The sequence below is a fragment of the Ochlerotatus camptorhynchus genome, unplaced genomic scaffold (assembly GCF_037179485.1).
Source record: "Ochlerotatus camptorhynchus isolate MF236.1 unplaced genomic scaffold, CSIRO-AGI_Acam_v1.1 ptg000008l, whole genome shotgun sequence".
NCBI lineage: Eukaryota > Metazoa > Arthropoda > Insecta > Diptera > Culicidae > Ochlerotatus > Ochlerotatus camptorhynchus.
The window spans coordinates 3,199,491-3,223,016 of record NW_027040500.1 but is presented as its reverse complement, the minus strand read 5'-3'; the positions used below and the strand labels follow the sequence as shown (position 1 = coordinate 3,223,016).

At 39.2% G+C, this 23,526-nt stretch overlaps 1 protein-coding gene across 2 annotated transcripts in view; it reads right to left on the bottom strand.

The window, feature by feature from the left end:
* Positions 1 to 23,526, bottom strand: part of LOC135698605 (protein FAM13A) — a 99,592-nt gene that overhangs the window by 64,810 nt on the left and 11,256 nt on the right. Inside the window, exon 1 of one of the 2 annotated variants that reach the window (XM_065218671.1) lies at positions 8,220 to 8,407. The exons of the other annotated variant lie outside the window; for it this stretch is intronic. The gene's annotated coding sequence lies outside the window, so the exon portion shown is untranslated. Of the gene's footprint in view, positions 1 to 8,219; positions 8,408 to 23,526 lie in introns of those variants that run through there. 2 annotated transcript variants of the gene reach the window in all.

Below are 23,526 nucleotides of genomic sequence, written 5' to 3'. Positions count from 1 at the left end.
TAAACAGCTTGTCACTTTCCTATTTATGTAAGGAATATCCACACAGGAATGTCGATAGCTACAATTGTTTTTGTTTGAATCATATTGTTTCGCTGTGTGTTTACCATCTGCTAAGCATACCAATCAATTTCCAACCATCACCGCAGCTGGATGGGAGAACAGTCGTTTGTATTTTATTTTACTCAACACTGATCACAACGCCGTTCAAAATGGGTCCTACCGTGCGCGATCATATGGTGTCGTGACCAGGATATTTTGCCTTATTTCGGCTGCCACTAACAGTGCTAAGATTTGTCATTGTGAATGACAGAATTTCGCGCGATATTGACAAAATTGTTTTCACATAGTCACTGATGGACTAGATCCTCAAAAAAATCTTTGTCAAAATCTCATTCATTTTTTCGTCAATGACGAAGATTCACCTGGTAACAAAAAGAGAAATTTCGTGCATTCTGTGTCACATTATTGTTATCCGAGCAGTTCAGGTCGTGGATATAGGTTCACTTTAACGGTTCCATGTTATTGTTTTCTATGGTCATTTAATTTCGTTACAAATATATTTAATAACAAAATCTTCTCATGTTTGTCACTGACAGAATTGTCACTGACAATTGACATGGTTTGCCTTGACGAAGACTGCTAGCTCAAATGAGTGACCAAAGCAGAATTTTGAATTTCACCGTGTATTGTCAAGATTTTGCAGCACTGGTCACTACACGGCGATAAGGAAGTGAAACTCAGAATAAGAGGCGTGATTGCCGTACAAATCAAAGTGGAAATCACTTCACCGTGACGACAAGTGACAAGATGTCACCGTGAAGTGACATCCGTAATAAGCCCCATTATTTGGAGTGGATTTCTGCACGTACTCGATGTCGCCATTGATTGATCGGAAGAGCGAGTTTCGCCAATGCACATCATCATTGCGACCAGCGACAAAATTTTCATTGCAATTGCTTCATCCAACGCCATTCGCATCCTCATATCGGATTGCCTAGTTTCATCGTCGGATGCCTAGCGTCCACTCGTTGGACCCCTGCATCCCGCTATTGGACCCCTGCGACCATTTGCTGGACATCTATGTCCCTGTCAGAGCCCAGCATCCATCTATAGGACCGAAGCGTCGACCTGACGAATCCACTTGTCAATTTGCTGGACCCCTACGTCCATCTGCAGGACCGAAGGGTCGACTTGGCGATTCCATTCGTCAATTTACCGGACCCCGGCGTCCAACCGCTAGATTCTTGCATTCATTTTCCGGACCACAGCATCTGTTTTTTTGGCTCCTGCGTCCACGTACCGGACTACAACGTTCACTTATCGGATCCCTGAGTCCAACCTCGAAGCATGTTGGACCATAGTGTCATTTGGACCCAACCATCATCTGGAGCCGAGCGTCACTTGGACGTGAAACTACAGGTTAGGTTAGGTTATCTTTACTAACAAGACTTTCAGCCATAGGCTCGTTCATCTCTTCTTGAAAGTACAGTTTTATTTGACCGCTGCGTTATCATACCGTACCATTTTCGTTATATTAAAAATTAATTTAAAAACATTCGTTTTTGGGGTCAGTATGTTAGAACACACCATCGGCGCCGGGCTCTACCCCAATTTGATCTTCAGAGTGGGTACCTTTGGCTTTTTTTTTAGCACTTGCTTCTTCTTGCATTGGGGAGGTACGAAACTATTTAATGGATATACCACTAGTGGCAACTGTATGTTAATGGTAGGGTATTTGCACTGTTACGGTATTTGCACTGTTACGGTATTTGCACATATAATTTGTCGTTTTGCACAAAACCAACGGTTTTCTATTTTACACATGAAAACTATACATTAATTGAATCGTCGATGAATCTGTTTCTGCTGTAATCATCCGATGCATTGTCCTCCCTTGATAATGGTGCCGATTTCGGCGAAAATAACCCGAATCTCCAGAACGAGGAACAATGATCGATGTCAGTTTGCCTATAGCTGTGCACTCTCTAGTTGTCGACCGTTTTAAGACAGTTGTTTACTCCGTCACCGTATTCGTTCGGTGCCTTTGTTCATCCCTTGCCGCTCGGTCAGTGATCTTTGCCATCGCTGTAGAAGGCAATAATTTGGATAGAAATTTACGAAATAAAAACAACCTTTTGTTTTGCCTATCAAAACGGCAGTCCAAAGCCTGTAATGGAAGAAATAGTCAACATCATCAAATCACTGGACACGAATCCTGTTGACATGATCGCCACATTTCGCATTGCGCAGGAAATAGCGATATTGATCCAATTTAAATCGGAATCAAATATGCCTTATACTTCTTTTTCTTCTTCGCATTTCAAGCTTATTGCTCATGGCACATTAGCTTATTGTATGCTCTCAACATGTTTTAGATGCACTTGAGAGCTTTCGATGCCTGTACCATTTTTGCATTAGTGCAAATTGTGCATAATTGTGTGGCAAGTACAATCATACCCTATGTCCAGGGAAGTGGAGAAATTTTCCTACCCGAAAAATTCCTAGACCGGACCGGGAATTGAACCCAGCCACCACCAGCATGGTCTTGCTTTGTAGCTTCGCCTTTACTGACTGAGCTAAGGGAGGCCCCGATTATCCCCTTATGCATAACCAGGAGCAATTGGCTCTCCATTAAGCTAATAGAAAAGCCATAGAGGTACGAATGTCGCTTGCGGGGTCCAACGTTCAATACGTTCTAGTGTATGATTTCCCACCAGAAGCACCATATGAGGATCTAACGTTGGTGCTAGGAAAATACAGGAAAGTGAAGTGTATCATTCGGGGAAAATTCCCTGTTGCATGAAGCCTCTGAACTTTTTTGACGTAGGACTACGTCTTTGATTTATATATGGAGGTACACTTTGTGAAAACCGAAAATGGAACATGTGACAAATTAAGAAAGATTTTGAACGTTAATAACTCAGCTGACCCTGGTCCAATTTAAATAATTTTATCACCAATCGATCAGAAATATGGCTATGCATCGATAACAATGCATGTTGATTTTGTTGATTTTCAACAAGAAACTATTGAAAAACTGGTAAATGTCCAGAGTTGTCCAAAAGCGTCGAATTAACTAACAAATCTACCAATTACCAACATGCATATGCTGCTTCCCCAGCACAGTCGTCAGAGAGTAGTAAGTAGACGAAACAAGTCGAAGTGGCATTTGCCTCCGATCCTCGGGCGCGTGCGAATAGGGAGGATGGAATTGCGTAATATTTCGCACACTCATCGCCATATTCATAACCAAACGCAAATTCTTCAAGATAACCACCATCCGTCGTCTGGCTCGCCGTGGCAGTGTAACGTATCTCCGGTCTGATTTACGAGGTGTACTGAAGGTGTTCCTGAAAAATGAGATCCGTGATGCTGTCACCTACACTAAACACGCCAAGCGTAAGCGGCCATGGATGTCATCTACGTTTTGAAGTGACAGAGACGCACTCTGTTTGGTTTCGGAGGTTGAATCATCAAACGCCATCGGTCGTCTGGTTCGCCGTGGTGGTGTCAAACGTATCTCCGGTCTGATCTACGAGGTGTGCTGAAGGTGTTCCTGGAAAATGAGGTCCGTGATGCTGTCACCTACACTAAACACGCCAAGCGTAAGTGGCCATGGATGTCCTCTTCAGGGCCATCAAGCTTACATCAGTTAAGAGTTGGAATAGAATTTATATGTGCTTGTTTGTCCATGTTCAGAATCACAAGCCCCCAACGACCTCACAAAATGCTCTCCAGAGTTGTAATCTTGTAACCAAACTTGGAAGCAGGGTTGCAAGTGATTTTGATTGATTCGCTTAATCAACTTTCTCTTTGAAAAAGATTACTACAAATTTGGTACGCTTACAATTAAAAAACGGAAAGAGTTGAGATAATAGATCAATTAAAAGAACTAAATGCTCTTCACATTTATTCCGTCCACTAGCGGTCCTACGTCAAGCTTCCGTTCGTGCCCCTAGGCACAGACCCTTCTACTTTTTTTCCTTGGTTTTTTTTCCGTCGATCTTGTTTTCCGTGCTGAGCGCCAACGCTACCGACGCCAGGGAGGCAGCTCCCACACCTGCACCCTACCTATCGACCCATCAACTCATGAAGCGGGGACCAACGGCTTTACTTCCCTTCCGAAAGAAAGCGTGATCAGAGATGTTATGCCTCAGAACATCCCGGCGGCGCCGACTGGGATTGAACCCAGACCTGCGAGGGTGAGTGGTAAACATGCTTACCACTACACCATCGGCGCCGCTAAAAATTCTTAACTTGAACTGACGGCATAACTTATGGCGGCGTACCAAGGGATGTAGAAGAAAAGGAGATTGGACGAGAAGAAAAATCCAAGTTTCGATAATTGTATTGAAGAAAAAAAACTTAGACCCTAGGCTTCGTTTAGCTCCAAAAGACATTGAGCCTACAAAATAAATACTATGGAAAATTTATTATCGATGTGTGGCAAACGATAGGCGGCATTTTTTTTTTATTTTACAAATTTTCTTCAAAGATTCAAACCGTGTTCCCTGATGTAGTTCTTTGATAATGTGTTCTGATAACGTTAATGAAATTTGCTTGAAATGCAAATCTTTTTTAAAAAAAATATCAGTTTCTGAAGGTCAATGAGCAGTAGCAAATTATTATAATAAATCTAATTGTTATAATAGATTAAATGCATGCAAAACTACCTGTATCGCTCTTATTCCACAGAGGTAACTCTGCAAGAAGAATGTTCTAAATATTTTCATTATAAATTTCTCTGAAACCCCAATCGATCTAGAGCTCATAATCCAATCATTGATGTTATTTCATCCGGAGAATGCGTTGATGCTAAAAAAATCCAGATTTATGCACATGACATCAATTTTTTTCAACTATTTTTTTTTTCTTTATTAAGGAGATTTTTAGCCTATGGCTAGTTCATCTCCGAACTCATTTGTTTCGTGAGGTCTTAGGGGATGTTAATATGTACACTACGTAGACCATTTTAAAGGCCTTAGATCCACCCCCTAAAGTGTCAGTTCAATAACAGCCCATAAAGAAACCAAATTTAATTAATTTAATATCAAAAGTTAGCTCCAAACCATTTCGATTTTTGCGTCACCATGCGTCTCCATGCTTTTTTCATGCAGCTATACGCAGATTTTAAGATGAACATACGGGATCTTTCCGAACTGTGTCATAAAAAAGAACTTCTATAGGGTAAATGACGGCTTCGGCCTTAACATATTATTGTCAAGTCCTATCTCGAAAAACGCCTAAATGTATGTATCTGCTATGTGATCATCGCTGATCAACCAATGATTTTTGTGATGTTCGAGAACTTTTAGCGATTGGATCTGCTTATAACTTTATAATTTTGGTGCCACAATAATTGTTGACATGCTGAATAATGTTTCGAAAATGACCAATTTCCCATACATTTTTGTATGGCGTCCTTATATTTATTTCCGAAGGAGAAAATCACATTTCCATTTATTTCTCCTAGGTACATGATGCAATTGGTTCTTTCTTAGGCTTGATAGGCTATTGTAGCATGATAATGTGGTTTCCAAACACACATGATATAGAATACCTCTGATTATTAGATTTTGGAGGAGCCATGGTTTTTAAAGTGACCTTTATATTAATTTCCACTAGTGTAGTACGTTTAAAGCTTAACGTATGGCAGTAATGTTTTGCCATCATATTAACTAGCAGCAGAGATAGCTCGGGGGCTCATTTTTCCCGCTATGGTTTAACTAAAAAAAAAACTTCGTAAACGGAGGCACCAATTTCAAAAAATTCTCCTGCGCTTAATTTTCATTCAATTGATTTGAAAATTATGCAATATAAAAAGTATATGCAACATGATACAGATATGAAATTATAATAAATCATCACACTTGATTTTTGAGGGTTTGACCAGCTTCCGACAACGATAACGATAACGATAACGATTTTTAAATTAAGTTTTTCGAAAAAGGTTAAAGGTGAACCTTCATCGGCGTGTCAGCATTTCTTAGTATACAATTGAGTGGTTTTTCACTCAAAATCGCAAAAAAATCCCGTTTCTACTCACAGACTGAGTAAACTTGTTTTTAGATTTTCCAAGAAATACTTCTCGAATATGAGGAAAATCAAGAGAGGTTTCACTCCACCTATTAGTATACTCCTAGACTGAGTAATGTTTTCTTCGGTTTTCCTCGTATTCGGGCAGATTTTTGAGGAAAAGCGAGGAACATTTTACTCAGTCTATGAGTAACCTATACGTTTTTGAGATTTTGAGTGAAAAACCACTAGATTTTAAGTCAATCTATCGGCCGTGTGGATTTCGCGTTAACCTTCACCTGTTCTATTTAGAAAAACGGTAAATATACCTTAGAATCCCAAACCCTTGAAAACGCTCAATTAATGCGTAACTTGTTCCTATAGCTGGAATTTTCCCCGTCTTATGGGAGCATTTTGCACGCTCTCAATTTAGTGTTTATCCCAAGTCACAATGTTACTTTTATGAGGGTTTTCTAGTCCATGATTTAGACTTGTAGAATGCTTTAGAACCTTGATAAACTTGCAATGTTACTGGAGATGATGCACTTCCACGACATTTTAATGATCATGATCAAACTCATAATTGATGGTTGCTTATTAGATCAAGGTTAGGGACATGTACCCTATTACACAATTTCAAGGGCAATATAGTGAATTGTTAGAATAAATGAACAAATAGCTTTGTTTTCCCATAGTAATATCAATATAAATATCCAACGGCTTATCCTGCCCAAAGAGTGGTCCTCGGGCCAGACGTGGTCTCTGGATGTCAGCAATGGCATCATTCTAGTCCAATTATATTCATCATTATGAATTTCAGCCCATCACGAATAAGAAAGAAACAAAATGCAGCTTGCAACATGTTCATCGAAAATAGGTACAGCCATTTAAAAAAGCAAGTTTTGAAAGGTTGGGCAGGCCTGACATACAGTTTTCAAAAACTGAGTTTAAAATTGGGAAGGATGATCAGGACCCAATTCGTAACCATTAGAGCATAGTGGAGCAAATTGGGCCTATCGAGCAGAAAACATCAAATTAATCCATGATTTCGGCGATAACAAGTTAATTATGCGTTTGGTACGATACTTTAAATCAAAAGCTAACGAAGTCAATGAGCACGCGTGATATAAATGTTTGCACCCATTATTCTCAAAAACAAAAGAAGTGCTTCGACCGTATCAATTTTTATCATCAACCGATAAGCCGAAGTGAATTCGACGGCGTTCCAATGCATTAGACCGATTTTGGGGTCAAGAAGCAGTGTTATATTTTTAATATTATCTCAAAAATTTGTTACTCTTTATCAAATCTTACGGTACGTACGGAGAGGTTGATAAATTAAAAAGGCATCTGCAGTGAAAACATTCAATTTTTTCACAAAAATAGAGGCAAAGGGCGGGTTGTGCTCAGTAGGCTCAAACCTAGATCTAAGCCCTACCTCGTCTAATTTTACGTTCATTCGTTATAAATCAGGTAACTCGGAAGTTTCGGTTGAAAAAAAATAGTCACAGCCTCGGTTTTATGGCTGATTGAAGGCTTCTTCCTTCCTTGAAAATAAAACACACACATGCACACTCGCTGGGCTCGTTTAGGCTATGTCGGTTAATATTGCAAACCACCAAGCCTTCTAGCTTCCATGAATGAGAAAAGTTAGTATCTGTTAGTACAAAGCGAAGTCGGAAAATGTAACACATTTCACAATATTTACATCATTTCTCATAACGAATTAAGTAACAACCTTTGATTGTAAAAAGTTACTTCATTGGAGCATGTGAATGATGCTTTGTTTCCTTCTGGAGAGGGGAAACATAAGCAAAAAGAACAGGATTAACTTTCTATTCAGTAACTGTATGTTACTGCAGGTACGAAAATAAACCAAACGTTTCATGTAAAGGTCCGAATTTGTTGATCTTCACATATGCTCCAACGATCCAATACACAATATTCTCTTAACTTACACTCGAAATGTCCTCTAGTCACGTAAGCTTCAACAACGATAGAGAACAACTTTTCACTCCCCCTAATTGGAAACTTCTGGAAACATTCACCGCATTCTAATTACTTCCGCAGATTACCAACTTTTCACAATAACTACGGTATCTATTCCAGTCAAGTATTCTAAATAATATTTAATTATCCCAACCCGGTTCAATCCACAAACTAATAAACTTTTATGTGCTCAACAAGGCAGGTGAAAAATTTACCTCATACTGATGGGTATCCGGATATCCGCTTGGAAAAAAAAATCATCCACGTTTCAACAGCAATATGGCTTACGTCAACACTAATCCAATGACACGGCAGAATGCTCACAATATTAATATTTGATTGCAATTATATGATTGATTATTGATCAACTTTTTCTTCCTTCAAAAGCCCCGAAAGGACAAGTAAAAACTACACCACAGACGTCGCGATTAGAGTGATTCAATTTTTCCCTGGCCAAGATATTCCTCCTCTCGCTCTCTTGCTTTTCTTGGGGCCTTTGGGTGCACCTGTACCAGCGAGTTTTCACTCTTTCACAGACTTTGGGCGGCACATTGGGCAAACTCTCCCGCTGTTTCCTCTCTAGGTTTTCTTACTCGGAGAATATGTCCCCCACTAAACGTCACGTAGGGTAGGATGGTCTTAAACGCACCCCTGGGGTAAATGGCCCTGCGCTGTTTTTAATAGCTTTTCGAATGTCAATTCGTTAATTTATCGAACAAGATTGCTAGTTCAGTACTTGAACTGCCATTCTGGTACACAACATCACAGAATTAGCAATGGGAAAGCAACGAAAAACCGGGTGGAGCAATTTTACTCCAGGGTGCATTATGGGCTATTATCCCCTATATCATATAGGGTCCGGATGCATACACAAAAGAGCCCACACCAGAAGAGCCAGAAGGAAGCCAGGAAAACTAGGTCCTTGAAAAGCTTTGCCCCAGCAGGATTTACAATTCATCGTTCTCTTTCTCTCCCTCTTCTGTTTCTCGTTTTAGTTCTTCCTCTTGTTTCGATTACAATCGAAACAGTGTTGCTAACATGTTGGACCGTTGAATATATCTTGTTGTCGAACTGATAAATTCATTATCAGTCAAATTATTAAAGTGAATTGAGTTGAAGAAACTTTCCATCTTTTCTGTAAAATTCTAGAGCAACATGTCAGCAGGGCTCATCTCGAAACGGAAACAAGGTTTACACCATCTAGGTAGAGAAGAGTTTGCTCTACCAGGTGCGAAGATCTATGCATTTCAAAGTCATTCAACATCAATAAAAAAAAATCAGTTTCTGAGGTTTTAGAAAGTCAATTTTTGATAAAAAAAAAAAACGCTTCGGGTTAACTCTAGATTTTGATGTTTCATGCATTTCTATGTCATTCGGCATAAAAACAATTCGGTTTTCAAAATTTTACAGATGAAAAAAGTCCCTAAATCATGTCCAATTGAGCCAACATTTTACATAGGGACTTTTTTCGCGGCAATAAACATTTTGTATTTAGGCCGCTTCGAAAACAAAATCATTAGCACCCTAATGTTTATACTACGAAATCATCACCATGTTGGGTTCAGCAGTTCTTAAGCTTTACAGTTTTAATTTAAAGAGCGCTAAATTTACTTTGAAAAACATTTGAAATTTCAACAATCTATTGGATCATAGTTAGAATACGGCATTTTGAATTTGGGGTAAAAAATGGAAAATGTGGAACTGACCTTTCCATTTTAGTCATAAAGTGCCTTTAGGAGATTTGTTTGTATGAACATCTTCCACAATTTTAACGTAACAAAACTTACTATGATTAAATAGAGAAACTACTATTTTTTCCTTTGAAGATGGGGAGGAATTATGTCTTGAGCAAAATATAACAAACAGCTTTGCTCATGAAGTCAAAATTCTAAGTCCAGTATTCTCAGAGTTATATAAAAAAATATGGTCGAGAACGACAAGTCAATTCTAAATATTTTATCATTTTCAGTTAATTTCTATGTTGAGCGACAACATTTTATATTTCTTTTGAATTTATTCTGGAAGAGAACCAAAGCTATGACAACCAATCGTAAATCTTTGTACGCTGATCGAAAGACGGTACAACCAACCGGTGGAAACTAACTATTTTAAATTGGCTTACTACTTGACTAGCCTATTGGTCCCAAGCAAATCGATTAACGTACCCCATTCTATTCGAAATTCTAGTACTACACTGTGTTTGTTTTGATTCGCTATGAAAGTTTGAATGATAAAATAAGGGGTTCGTGGATTTTCCTATGTTTCGAGGGGTGGATCGATTAGCTTGGGACCGAAGATAGTACCAGAGCTGAGCCAAAAAGTTGAGCTCGTTTCTTCGGGACCTTCTGGTCTTAGAGTTACCTCTATGGTACAACTGTATGTGGTTTTTTTGTGCACAAAAATAATGTTAGAGTTTCAGTGTTTAATGTCAAATATGAAATACTTTTGTAAATTTGTATATCCTCTGAAGAAGGTCAAGTCCAAATACCGAAACGTTAGTCGTAAAACGTAGTGTGACTAAAAATCCGATAGTTGTAAAATAATTTCGAGTTACAGTCTATGCCTAAATGGGTTGAAGCGAAACTTGGCACATATAAATAGCACATTTTCAACTATTTTTAGGGGTTTTTACGTTGCACGGCTTATAAGATAAAGGTTGGTTGATGATCTTTATTAAAGAGATTTATAAGATAAACACATATTTGTGTATGATGTTTTTACATCCATTAGAGACCAGTTGTTGAACATTGCTTTGGGTTAACATAAATTTCATATCATGTTCATTACAACGGTGTATGGCCATTAGGCCGAATGGGTCATTAAGCCGAACTTGATCCTATTTATAAGATAAAAAAAACTTTGAAAACTATTGTGCTTCCGACTGCAAACCATTTCTCGCTGGCATGACTGGTCTGTCTATGTCTCTAATTTCGCTACAGACGTCAGAAGCGCACTTCGGTTTAGTGTTGGTGCCACTATATTACAGATTCTAATTTTGAGATCTAATGCTCTAATAAAATGTCAAGACATTGCAAATGGAAACAATTCAGCAGAGGAATCATTAGCTTATGATTTTTCGTAGCTTATTTCACCTATCTTAGACCGGGTAAATTTATTTTTAACTTCAGTGTACATGTCTAATCGTAGATTTTTCATAGGAGATTTTTCATACTTTCAAAAATGAGTGATTCTTTTGCGGTATATTGAAACATTAATTTTTATATTTCTTGGATGCACCAGCATATCCCAAGTAACAATTTTGGTTTTATGAGGGTTATGTAGACCATGATTTAGACTTGTAGAATGCTATAAAACATACATTCTTTTTCGTTGTCCATTCATTTCTTAAACCAGACACAGGTGCCCGATGATGAAATGAGAACAATTTTTAAAATGTTGGCCTACCACAGTAACAAATCAATAGCTACTTTATTTTATTTGAATATCATAAAAGTTTTATTGTTCTTCTTCTTCTTTGCATTTCAAGCTTATTGCATATCGCATATTAGCTTATTGCGTGCTCTCAACTTAGTGGTCTAGATGCACTTCCACAGTTATTAATTGCCTGTACCATTTTTGCATTGGTATAATTGTGTGGCAAGTCCAATCACACTTTTATGCTCAGGGAAGTCGAAAAATTTTCCAACCCGAAAAATGCCTAGACCGGACCGGGAATCATACCCAGCCACCTCCAGCATGATCTTGCTTTGTAGCTGCGCCTTTACCGACTGAGCTAAGGAAGGTTTTATTGTATCAACAACAATTTCCAATGATTTTATAACGGTCATTCACATTGTCAGAACAAGTAACCCAAGTAACTATTTTGGTTTTATGAGGGTTCTGTAGACTATGATTTAGACTTGTAGAATGCTATAAAACCGAGATAAAACCTGCAATGTTCCTTGGGAAGTCATATAAAATACTATAAGCTATCGACAAAAGCCGAATAAATCATATTATATAACCAACAGCTATTTAGATTTATGAAAGGATTTATGGTTGCTTTATAGTGCCTGATAAAAATCAATTTGAATTGCTCTCATTAAATCCAACAATCAATCCCAATGTTAATTTATAAGCAGCCGCAATAAAACTAGTTGGCAATGAAACATCCATTTTAAAACAGTGATAAGTACTCAATTTCAACTTGTCAAAATTGTAAACAACCAGTGCCACTTAAAACGTTCTCCACCATGGTTTCATGAAAATGAATCAATGTTGCTGCCACAAGTGAAATGCATAGAAGAATTTCATCTACTCTGTAAACATTAGCCCGCTTCTGTAAAAATAAAGTGCTTCAACCGGAACCTTCTGCCGGCCCCGGTGGTGTAGTGGTAAGCGTGACTGCTTTCAAACACCCCGATGGGTCTGGGTTCAATCCCAGCCGAGGTCGGTGGGATTTTTCTGAGGCATAAAAATCTCTGGTCACGTCTTCCTTCGGAAGGGAAGTAAAGCCGTTGGTCCTGGCCCATGTGTGTTGAATGGGTGCGATATCCTACGCAGGAGTGGAAGCTGCCTTCCTGCACATTCGATTGCCGTCAATGGATGGCAATCGATGTCCGTCGGTGATTGGCACTAGATTGCGGAACAGAGACCGACGTTAAATAAAGGAAAGAAAAAAAAACCGGAACCTTCTGGAAGTAGCTCCAGCCAAGAAACAATTTCTAGAGAGTCTACCACCCCCACCGTGTTGAACCATCATGCAGGAGCTGTAGCTGCCTTCACAAAGCTGCCCTGACCATGAGGACATTCGCCAAACTGCACTTCTAAACAGTCCTGGCCGAATTTGCATTGAAGGAGCTATCGGACGTTTTGATTTATTATTCTTCTTCTCTGGTGCGAGTCGATTGATAACCCAGTGGAGAGCTAGTGTAATGATCATAATTTATTCCTCAGATTGGACAGGATAAAACTGACAGCAACTTTTGTATTGATTTTGTTGAAACTGGCTCCGAAACATAGTAGATACATAGAGCTAACTCTAAGACTAGAAGGTCCCGAAGAAAGGGCTCAACTTTTTGGCTCAGCTCTGGTACTCTCTTCAGCCCCAAGCTAATTTATGCACCCTTCGAAACATAGGAAAATCCACGAACCCCTTATTTTATCGGTCAAACTTACATAGCGAATCAAAACAAACATAGTGTAGTACTAAAATTTCGCCTAGAATGTGGTACGTTAATCGAATTGCTTGGGACCAATATGCTAGTCAAGTAGTGAGCCAATTTTAAATCGTTAGTTTCCACCGGTGTAGATAGGATAGATGAAATATATCTAGCCTTTAAAATCATAAGGGCCTAACTGCGATGATCGGTTTTCTCTTCGCATTGCCACAGTCAAGTAAAACAGTTTTCCGAAATTATATCAATACAGTCTAGTAGAAGGTCGTAATAACTAGCAAAAGCAATATCAAACTTAATCAAAAAATTTAAAAAAATTAATCAAATATACTGTATTAACAATATAGTTTACTCTTTTGTATTTTTAGCACGCACGCCATTGCGCTAAAAAAGGCAACTAATGTATATAGGGGAAATGGCTCTAATGTTGGCCTATGGATCTTAGATTGGGCCCATCGCTAAAAATCTGCTATTTATCAATTTTATCTAGATGAACGCGTCATTGGGACGGTACTAATGGATATTTGTGGTTGCTATTGAAAATTTAGTCGATTGCTGAATTTATGTATGGGCCCAAATTAGGGACACTTAGGCCGACATTACATACATTTCCCCTATATGGTTTAAACATTAGTAGGGATCCTTCCAAGCTGCAACAGAAGTTTAAATCCAAACTTGTTTAAGCAATTATTTTCGGGTTCCCATAGGTATCTAAGCAATGTGCACAACCTTTTTCCCTGATTGTAATTAATGTAATTAAATTCGATAGTGCGCGTTCATAGGGACGTAATTGCAATGGTCAACTCTCTACGTCGATTTTCGCTTTTGTTAATAACTTGCTTGGATTAAAATTTCTCTGTGCGTTTGTGTTTCAGAAACTTTGTTTCGTTTAGTAGCAGTTTACAGATAAAATTGGTGAAGCGAATCGATTATTGCAATTAAGCCTTATCACTGTTGAATTATATTTATCGAGTGTAATAATTGCAACTCACTCACCCCTCGACTGTAATCATCCGCATGTTGGTTGCCTTTTCTGACGTTAGGTGGTGTGTCGAAAAGGAAGTTTCTGTCTGCGTGATGTATGGAAAATCGAAGAGGGAACTATATTGTTAATATAGTATATTTGGGTAAATGTTAATCCAGAGAATCTATCAGCGCAATTAAGGCCCTTATGATTATGATCGCTAGATATATGTATGGGGCGCACGGACTACTGAAGTTTGTGGATTTCGATCCCGCACGGTACTGCTAAAACAAAAATTGGCGGAATAGTTCTTCGTATAACATATCAACCATATAACTGGCCACCGTGGACTTTATCTACCAGTCATCACAAAAGATGAGATATAACGCTACAATCCCAAATGTGTACAACAAAGACTCTATTCAAGCACCGCCAGCGACGACAATGATTATGGGAAAAAGATATATTTACGCAGCATTGAACGAAAGGATATTTCCACAGTCGTCTCCATCGTGTTCTAACATAGTTCTCCGTTAGCCGATCTATGTCAAGGAAAAGCCCTGCAGATTTTTCTCAGAGCAGCAGACTCGAGTAACCGAAAGACGATATTAACAACGAAGTAGGAAAAGAGAGATTCATTAAACACTTACACACACCCCACCCACCCTGGACTACTCATCCCATCGCAGTTAGGTCCCATTCATGCGGTCCTCCAAGGCTCCCTTGCCTATTTGGCGCTCAGCATTCAAGATTTTAGATTATGAGATTGTGTAATCGATAAAGCTGAGCTTGCGCAAATAAAACTTTTCTCATTTCTCTACTCACAGCTCGATCGGTGGCGGTGCCGGTCGTGGTGGCGTCTGAGGGAATATTCGGTACTTCTAGACCACCAATTGAAATAGGCGAAACAACGAAACATGAACAATGCTTGTAATAGCATATTCTTTGAGACTCAAAACACACCCACGCAAGCTGACAATGGCATCCGCTATATAAAGTCTTTGTTTACGTTTGGTTGTTCTGCCTTTTTCATACGTTGATCTAGATTTACTCTGTGTTGTATCTCGGAACACTGTTGATATTTCTCTGCGTCATCGGGAGCGCTCTGTGGTGAAGGAATTTCGAAAATTTGCTACTTAAGCACGTTCAAAGCAATGCTCAAAACGTGCTGCGACAAGCCTTTTTCTGTATCGCCTCTGTTTTCCACGGTTTGTGTAATGTTTCTATTTTGGCAAAGCATTGTTAGTGGAGATAAAAGTTTCCGATGTGGGAGGAAAATCAGTACGGCTACCGCGTGGGCTCAAGGATTGTTACGGCTATAAACGGAACCAAGCCGATATCGGTGGATAAGTATGAAAATTTCATGGACAATTCAAGTTTCCAAAACTAAGGAATAATGCCGAACATCTATGATTACGCTAATTTCTACCGAAAAATTTAGTAGGGTAAGGTCAGAGTTGATAATAGAAGAGTAACGCAGAGTGAAGCTTGCAGCACTGATGGCGATCAATGGCCTTTTTTTTATTTTGGAAGCCTTTGTTTTTGTTTACACCTCGGATGACTTCACCTGGGTTGTGAAAGTTTCCTCTAGTTACAGTTTTAGAGTCAGTTTGTCTACTATGCTCGATAGGTAGACGGTTTGACAGTTGGATAGGTAGATTTTGGTTTCAGTCTGCGTAACTCTTCTATTATCAACATTTTTAGGGCAAGGTCATAAATAAATCGCGAAGCCTACACTAGGTTGAAAACACTTTTATAATACTTTCATTCATTGCGCATAAAAAGATGTTTTATTGGATAATGGAATCATACACGCTTAGAAAAAATCATATAAGTTTAGGTGCTCTGAGACTGACATATACGAGCGTCAATTTTGACATAAAATTTAGTCATTCAATTTCAGCTCAATCAAACGTACTTTTCGTCGAGTAACGAACTTTTCAGTCTCAAAGCACTTAATTTTACAAGAGATGAACTAGCCCCAGGCTAAAAATCTCTATAATAAAGACTAAAAAAAAAAAAAAACTTAATTTTACATGACTTGTTTGTTTACGTCGTATGCTTTATGTCAAAGATGGATTCCATCACGTGTAAAATTAGGTATTTCTAAGTGTGTATGATATTATGTTATGATGATATTTTGTATCTATTAGTAGCATGAAGACTTTGTAAAGTTTCTGTTTCACATATAAAACCTGACAATTTTACTCATTCTTGATTTTTCGCGAACAGCGATCCGAACATCGCTGATTGTGACTCTTTGAAAGCAAAATTGGCAGGTTTTATGTGAGCAACACATTCCTTATATTCGCTTATTGTTTCCTAATAATACAAAAAAAAAACATTTCAAGACTTCTAAATCAATTCTTCTGATAAATAAACAAATCTCTCGAAAAACACGAGTAAATGAAAAATTTAACATGTTACTTTTGATATTTAATTTAAATTATCATAATATACCGTAAAGACTCAAAATCCAGATAACGTTTGCCCATAATTCCGGACACTTACTTTTTAAAAGTTTATCATAACTGCCAACTATGATAAAAAAAAAGCACGTAAATTTGTAATAGTGTTTTAGTATTCATCTGAATCACATTTATTTATTAGTTATCTTGCAAAGTAGACGTAATATTTAATTATAATTTAAATGTCTAGCTTCCCGAGCAAAGGTTGCGATCAAATTGAAATCTAAATTTGTTGTTGTGATTTCACTGTTAATGATTACTCAGGTTGCTGTCGTTTTGGTAATTTTACCGGTTAAAATGTCAAAATAGAAAGCAAAAAAATCTCCCTGTGACATAATATTGAAAACTATTTCTGCTATCAGTGAGAGCAAACTGAAAACTAAATTTTATATCAATTTTTTTCTGTTGATAACAAAACAAGTATTCAATTTGATGTTATGCTAAGGCAATGAAAACAAACCCGCAACAACATATTTTTGAAGAGCAAATGTACAGCAAAATGAAAACAAAATTTGGTATCAAATTTGTCAATTGCGTAAACTGAAATCAAATTATGATTTCAGTTTGATGTTGATATCAAAACTTGATTTCAATTTGCTGTCATTTTGATGCTGGACTTTGCTCGGGTTAACCGACCGTCCACACTAAGAAAATTCAAAGATTGTTTTTATGTGTCCCACACATGAATTCAGCGGCCCTGGTGGTGTTGTGGTAAGCTTGATAACCTCTCACCCCAGCAGGCCTGGGTTCTATCCCAGTCGGCGCTGCCGGGATTTTCTGAGGCATAACATCTCGGATCACGCCTCGGTTCATGCGTTGATTGGTCGATAGGTAGGGTCCAGGTGTGGGAGCTGCTTCCCTGGCGTCGGTAGCATTGGTGCTCAGCAGCACGGAAAACAAAATCAACGGAAAACAAATCAAGGGAACAAAACATAATGTTTTGCAATTTGATTAACAAATGATATCTATGTGTCGGGCACATACTTAATATGTGTTCACACAAAAGCTATGTGTGACCACACATACTACTCATTTGACACACAAATTCCTTGTGTACTTCTGAGAGGATTCTGTTTATGTGTGGTCACATGAAAAAATTAAATTTCACGTGGAAATTCGATAATAAAAATGTGTGGAATTTTTTGAGTGCAGTATTCGGTGCATTACGGTAATTCAGCATTATGAAGAAAAGATCGATTCTTTTGCACCTAATAAATCGATGGATTGATTATAGTGCCTTCAATAAAATTAATCCTTTATGATCGATCTATTACTAAAGATTTCCCAATCCTACACGAAATAGAGTTTCCCCACTTTACCGATGTTCGTACCACCTCTGACAGGGATGACTATGTTTTCACCTCGTTTGTTAGCTTAAAGCAGCAAATGACGTTCGATAGAATTATTAACATCATCGTTTTGGATGGTTTGTGTTATAGGGCTGCATCAATATCATATGCGTTTCAATTTGGGATGAAAATAATTCTACAAAGAACATTACGCTTCTCGTATCAATTTTCATTCTGTATTTGAGAGGAGCATCATCTGCTAATAAAACAGATGGTCGATTTGAATGGTCTGAGGTTTCATTCGAACAGAGGATGATGTTTTGGTACAGTGTAAAGAGTTACACAAAATGCATCCGGATCTGATCCGTTGCGGCAAAACTGACAGTTATACCCCAGATAAACAGACATAACTCATTGAATATTTCTCACTGTAAAACATATTTTTAAAAAATTCTAGCACTGGCCAAAAAATAACAAGATTAACAATCTAGCCTTTTGTTCGCAGGTTCAGTTCTCCCAAACTTTGTTAAAATTGATGGTGCTTTTTTTCCAGTGCGGCTGTTTGTACAGAGGGTATATAATTGTACCAACTGCAAAAGGCTGGGACACTCGGCCAGCCATTGCGGCAACAAAACTCGTTGTGGCAAATGTGGTGAAAACCACAAAGAGGATTCTTGCCACAAAGAATCAGTAAAATGCGCTTACTGTGGCGAGAATCCTCACCCCTTGCAGGAGTGCCCGATGTACAAGCAGCACTCCGATAAAGTGCAGCGTTCAATCTCTGGACGCTCCAAGCAGACTTATGCGCAAATGTTGAAGGCTGCATCAGCCGTCCAAGATGCAAACCAATTTTCGATTTTGTCAGCTGAAGAATCGGACTCTGACTCATCGGATGAAGGTGATTCTACGGTGGTACACGCACCTTCAAAAATGGACGGATCCTCAAAAAGAAAATGCCCCTCCCCGAAAGTGCGCCGTAAGAAAACTAAAGTCACCTCCAGAAGATTGCCAAATTCCCAGGGTAATGGGGATGAAAAAACAAAACCGAAGGCTCCTGCTGATCCAATCCCTGGATGCAGCAAGAATTTTCCGCCATTGCCCAACAAAGATAAAAAAAATAAAAAAGCTGCTCCTCAAACTTCTCAAAAGAAATCCAAGTCCGAACGAGGTTTGCTAGCTTTTTCGGACATTGTGGAATTCATATTAAATATGTTCAACATACAAGACCCTCTTAGAAGCTTAGTTTCTGCCTTGCTTCCAACACTAGAATCATATCTTAAGCAATTGACTGTTTCATGGCCCCTCCTTGCATCAATCATATCTTTCGATGGATAATTCGTCGAACGAGGTTGAAGATATGATCACTGTGCTACAGTGGAACTGCCGTAGTCTAGTGCCTAAACTAGACTCGTTCAAATTTTTACTTCACAATTCTGATTGTGATATATTTGCTCTCTGTGAAACATGGCTTTCTTCCGATAAAGAACTCAACTTCCACGATTTTAACATTATTCGCCTGGATAGAGACGATTCTTATGGAGGAGTACTTTTAGGGATCAAAAAGTGCTACCCTTTCTACAAAATTTCCCTTCCTGCTCTATCAGGCGTCGAAATCGTCGCTTGCCAAATAAATGTGAAGAACAAAGATCTTTGCATAGCTTCAGTATACGTTCCACCAAGAACCTCCATTAGCCGTAGTCAACTCTGGAATCTAGTTTCGATTCTTCCATCCCCAGTATTAATTCTGGGTGATATGAACTCCCATGGTACTGGGTGGGGCGATCTATATGACGACAATAGAGCGGCTATTTTTTACGATTTATGTGACGATTTCAATTTGACTATTTTGAACACTGGTGAAGCGACACGTATAGCAAAACCTCCGGCTCGAGAAAGCCGACTCGACCTATCTTTGTGTTCAAGATCGCTATCATTGGATTGTCAGTGGAAGGTTATCAATGATCCCCATGGTAGCGATCATTTGCCAATCATCATTTCAATAAAGTGTGGCCCTCACTCTGCAGAACCATCTCGGGTTCCATTTGATCTTACAAGGAACATCGACTGGCAGAAATATGCAACGGCGGTGACAATCGGTGTCGAATCAATAGATGCGCTTCCACCATTGGAAGAATATCGATTCCTAGCCGATTTGATTTACAAAAGCTCACTGGAAGCTCAAAAAAGAAAAGTTCCAAGTGCACCCTTTAAAAGGAGACCAGCCACACCTGGTTGGGACGAAGAATGCACAAAATTGTATGTAGAAAAATCTGATGCTTTCAAAGCTTTTCGTAGACACAAAACCTCCACTTACTTCGAGGAATATTCAAAGCTTGAGACAAAGCTGAAACAATTAATCAAAGCAAAAAAACGCGGTTATTGGCGCAATTTCGTCGAGGGACTCTCACGAGAAACCTCAATGAACACCTTGTGGAGGGTGGCTCGCAACATGCGTAACCGCTCATCTTTCAATGAGAGTGAAGAATACTCCAACCGATGGATATTCGATTTCGCTAAAAAGGTCTGTCCGGACTCAGTTCCAGCACAAAATATTCTTCGAGAAGCGTCTCCTAGCGGCGGCTCTCTGGATAGACCATTCACAATGCTGGATTTCTCTATGGCTCTTCTTTCATCGAACAACTCCTCACCGGGAAGCGATATGATTAAATTCAATCTTCTGAAAAATCTCCCAGATATCGCTAAAAGACGCTTGCTAGATTTATTCAATTCCTTGCTAGAAAACAACATTGTACCGCCTGAATGGAGACAGGTCAAAGTAATAGCCATTAAAAAACCTGGCAAATCAGCGTCTGACCATAACTCATACCGTCCGATTGCTATGCTTTCGTGCATTAGGAAATTGTTGGAGAAAATGATCCTTCGGAGACTCGATCAGTGGGTCGAAACAAATAACTTGCTATCAAATACACAGTTTGGGTTCCGCAAGAGCAAAGGAACAAACGATTGTCTAGCGCTGCTTTCCACAGATATTCAACTGGCCTTTGCGCACAAGGAGCAATTGGCTTCAGTATTCTTGGACATTAAGGGGGCTTTTGATTCAGTTTCCATTGAAATTCTGTCAGACAATCTGCACAGATGTGGACTTTCTGGAATTTTAAATAATTTCTTGTACAATTTGTTGTCAGAAAAGCAAATGAATTTTTCTCTTGGACAACTGACAACTTCCAGAATTAGTTACATGGGCCTGCCCCAAGGCTCATGTCTCAGCCCTCTTCTTTATAACTTTTATGTCAAAGATATCGACAACTGTTTGGCAGAACAATGCACGCTAAGACAACTTGCAGATGACGGTGTGGTTTCCGTAAGAGGTCCACATGCCGTGGACTTGCAAGGACCATTGCAAAATTCCTTAGATAACTTGTCTTCTTGGGCTATGAATCTAGGGATCGAATTCTCACCGCAGAAAACTGAACTGGTAGTGTTTACTCGAAAGCGGTACCCAGCCCAAATGCAGCTTAATCTTTTGGGCAGAAACATTACCCAATCATTGTCTTTCAAGTACCTTGGGGTCTGGTTTGATTCAAAGTGCACTTGGAATGCCCATATTACGTATTTGAAGCAAAAATGTCAGCAGAGGATCAACTTTCTCCGTTCAATTTGCGGCACATGGTGGGGTGCTCATCCGGGAGACCTCATAACGCTTTATAAAACAACTATTCTCTCTGTTCTAGAGTACGGCTCTTTCTGCTTTCTCTCGGCAAGAAAAAGTCACCTAATAAAATTGGAACGAATTCAATATCGTTGTCTGCGTATTGCTCTAGGCTGTATGCACTCAACGCATAACATGAGTCTCGAGGTTCTGGCAGGAGTAACACCCCTCCAGAACCGTTTCTGGGAGCTCTCTCTCAGAATACTAATCAAATGCGGAGTGACGAACACACTTATAATTGCTAATTTTGAAGAAATTCTTGGGCTGAACACACAATCTCGATTTATGAGAATCTACCACCACTACATATCATCAGATATGTGTCTTCCTTGTTATACTCCAGACCGTGTTCACTTCACCAATCGCAGTTCCTCAATTGAATATGATCTGACCATGAAACAAGCAACTCATGGGATTCCCGATCAACTTCGACCTATTATTATTCCGCGTATTTTTACTGAAAAGTACCAACAAGTCAATTGCATGAAAAGATATTTTACAGACGGGTCCCGTCTCAATGGATCCACTGGCTTCGGTGTCTTCAATGAAAACTCTAGCGCCTTCCGCAAACTTCAGGAACCTTGTTCCGTTTTTGTTGCTGAGCTGGCAGCAATCAACTTCGCATTGGGGATGATTTCCAACATGCCCGCAGACCATTACTTCATCTTCTCGGATAGTCTCAGTTCGATTGAGGCTATTCGGTCGATGAAACAAGGTAGGCACTCATCTTATTTCCTTTCAAAGGTAAGGGAGCAGATGTGTGTGCTGGTCGAAAGATCATATATGATTACCTTTGTATGGGTCCCCTCACATTGCTCAATCCCAGGCAATGAGAAGGCGGACTCTCTCGCAAAGGTGGGCGCGCAGGAAGGCGAATTGTATGACAGGCAAATTTCACACCTTACCTTTTCGAGTTGGCAAACCGATTGGGACACTGGAAATCTTGGACGGTGGTTACATTCAATTATTCCTAATGTTTCTTCGAGAGCGTGGTTTAAAGGCTTGGGCTTAAGTCGTGACTTCATTCGCGTGATGAGTAGACTTATGTCCAACCACTACTCGCTAGATGCTCATCTCAATAGAATAAACCTCGTGGACAGCAACATCTGCCGGTGTGGAAACGGTTACGATGACATCGAACACGCAGTTTGGCAATGTACGGATAATGACGCCGCCAGAGAGCGACTTTTGAATACCCTCGAGGCCCAAGGAAGACAACCCTATGTTCCTATCAGAGACGTGTTGGCAACCCGTGATCTCTGCTATATGCAGTCCGTTTATGTTTTTCTTCAAATGTCTAGTATAAGAATTTAATTCCTTTTGTATTTTGTCTCTCTTTATTAGTTTTTGTTTGTCTTGTCCCCCCGTCTCGATGAGTCTCATCGTCGCCCACTGGTCACCATAGCCGGTCGAACTCCGGACGAAGCTAGAACAGCACTACCGTTCATACTGGCGACAACGCTCTGATGAGACAACAAAACCCTACCCCAAGCTCCTCCCCTGATCCTATCCTTCGAAAATGTACCCTTCTAACCTCGAGTAAGCCGCGAGTAATCGGCCCAACTCCTACTAGACATAGAATTAAGTGAATTTTGTTACACACAGTGAACAATGAATTATCGGCTCCGTAAAGCTAACGCGATTGAGCCTTCCAAATAAACGAACTAGATAAAAAAAAAAAAACAACAATCTTCTTTGGAACTGTACAAGACATGTTTAAATATTTCAGTAGTTCAACTATGCGTTGGAGTGTTCTTAAGAGAAAAGATGACATCATTATTTTTGGGAAATTCAAAAGCTGTTTTTTCGTTTATTTAACAAAATTCTGTCAGTGAAAATGTGTTCACTGTGTTTCGGTAGGCGAGAAGAATGTAATGAACACATTATCATCAACGTAATTTTGGTTTTGAATTTCCAAAAAATATATGACGTCGCCTTTCCCCTTCAAGAAAGAAAGAAAAGAAGGTCGTCAAAACGACATGCAGTTTCAGCTCTAAAAACAACAATTCGTTCC